The following is a 2,361-nucleotide window of genomic DNA, read 5'->3' on the forward strand; positions in this document are numbered from 1 at the left end:
AGAGCAACTAGTCTGGCATTTAAATAAACGACAGCGCTGAGAAGTAACTGCCATAGTTTCAGTTTTCAAAATACACCCGATTCTAGGCAAACACCAATCCTTGGAATTCTGCCAATGTGCTAATTAAAGGGGAGAGGGAGCGTCAGTTCTAGTATTCGGAAAAGATAAATTGTCATTTGACTTAAAGAAGAAAGGGTGCCACTATTGTGTAAGCCGGACGGTTTCAATGTGAGAGGAGAAAAGGAAAAAAAAAAAAGGTCATAAAAAGAATAAGAAAGGAAGGAAGCAGACTCACTCCAGCCACAAGAGAAAAGAAAAGGTTAAGACCACTCCTTCTGCAACTAGGGAGAAGAGAGGGGAGTTGCCCATGGAAGCTGCCTCCTCCTGGGTGGCGCACAGAGTTCAGCACCTCGGAAAGCACTCCCTTCCTGCATGGGGGATTACGCATGCTCTTTGGGGCTCTCTGCAGAGACTCAGTGGGTGCGAATGTAACTCCTGTAACTCTGGTTAGTCACTGGGGGTTGACAATACCGGACAAACAGAAAACACCAACAGAACTCCAGGCAGCGATGGCGTGAAATAACCCCCAGGCAGTCAGAGTGAGATACGGATGTTCACTATCTCTGTTTTCCTTTAAAAGGAGAGAATCTCGTCCAGGCAACAGCAAAAGCGACAACGGTATTGGGTAGAGAAGCGGCCGGAGAACTGTGCTCCTGGGCAGGAGGCTGTGTCTAAGTGACAACGGGGAAGCGGAGAGGTAAGACTCAGTCCTCACCAGGAGGAGCCTTGATCCCGGCCCCTTGCCTGGAACTGCCCTCCTCTGCTCTAAACTGGTTAAGAATTAACGCTGAGCTCAGCCAAATCTTGAGCCCAAGGCGGTTCTGGGCGCGGACTCGGCTCAGCATCCAGTTTCCAGGCGCAGCTTCAGGGGCTTCTTAGCTCCAGAATCCGCGCCCGCTTGGGTACCACACCCGGAGCGAGCGGTGTCTCTCCGATAGTTGGCGGGCAGAACTTGACCCAGAGGCACCTGCGCATGCAGGTGGCTTCTGCAACTACCGCAGCCACCATGGGTAAGGCGGCTGCCGGTGATGAGCTCTCAGAATTCTTCAGCCTCATCCAGACTTGCTGGAGGTTGCCAACACGAGCAGCAACGCATCGCTGCAGCTTCCGGACTTGTGGTGGGAGCTGGGGTTGGAGTTGCCAGACGGTGCAGCGCCGGGGCATCCCCCTGGAAGCGGCGGGGCAGAGAGCGCAGACACTGAGGCCCGGGTACGGATCCTCATCAGCGCGGTTTACTGGTGGTTTGTGCTCTGGACTGGCCGGCAACCTGCTGGTGCTCTACCTGATGAAAAGCAAGCAGGCGTGGCGCAAATCTTCCATCAACCTCTTCGTCACTAACCTGGCCCTGACTGACTTTCAATTCGTGCTCACTTTGCCCTTCTGGGCGGTGGAGAATGCTCTAGACTTCAAGTGGCCCTTCGGCAAAGCCATGTGTAAGATCGTGTCCATGGTGACGTCCATGAACATGTACGCTAGCGTCTTCTTTCTCACTGCGATGAGCGTGGCGCGCTACCACTCTGTGGCCTCGGCTTTGAAGAGCCATCGGACCCGGGGCATGGCCGTGGCGACTGCTGCGGACAGAGCTTAAGGAACAGCTGCTGTTTCTCAGCCAAGGTGCTGTGTGGGTTGATCTGGGCTTCTGCCGCGTTAGCCTCGCTGCCCAATGTCATTTTCTCTACCACCATCAGGGTGATGGCGAGGAGCTGTGCCTCATGCACTTCCCGGACAAGCTGCTGGCTGGGACAGGCAGTTCTGGCTGGGTTTGTACCACCTGCAGAAGGTGTTGCTGGGCTTCCTGCTGCCGCTGAGTATCATCAGTCTGTGTTACCTGTTGCTGGTGCGCTTCATCTCCGACCGCCGCGTCGTGGGGACGACCGATGGCGGGGGAGCAGCAGCGACTGGAGGAGGCCTGAGTGCAGCCAGCGCTCGGAGACGGTCCAAGGTCACCAAGTCGGTGACCATCGTAGTCCTGTCCTTCTTCCTGTGCTGGCTGCCCAACCAGGCGCTCACCACCTGGAGCATCCTCATCAAGTTCAACGCAGTGCCCTTCAGCCAGGAGTACTTTGTGTGCCAGGTGTACGCTTTCCCAGTCAGCGTGTGCCTAGCCCACTCCAATAGCTGCCTCAACCCCATCCTCTACTGCTTGGTGCGCCCGCGAGTTCCGAAAGGCGCTCAAGAACCTGCTGTGGCGCATCGCGTCCCCTTCGCTCACCAGCATGCGTCCCTTCACTGCCTCCACCAAGCCCGAGCCGGAAGATCACGGGCTGCAGGCCCTGGCGCCGCTTAACGCCTCTGCAGACC

General features: G+C 56.2%; 1 pseudogene; it reads left to right on the forward strand.

The window, feature by feature from the left end:
- The first annotated feature begins 691 nt into the window (after window positions 1–691).
- Window positions 692–2,361, forward strand: part of LOC114703575 — an 18,735-nt pseudogene continuing 17,065 nt past the window's right edge.

Source organism: Peromyscus leucopus, chromosome 11 (genome assembly GCF_004664715.2).
Source record: "Peromyscus leucopus breed LL Stock chromosome 11, UCI_PerLeu_2.1, whole genome shotgun sequence".
In the NCBI taxonomy this organism is placed as follows: Eukaryota; Metazoa; Chordata; class Mammalia; order Rodentia; family Cricetidae; genus Peromyscus; species Peromyscus leucopus.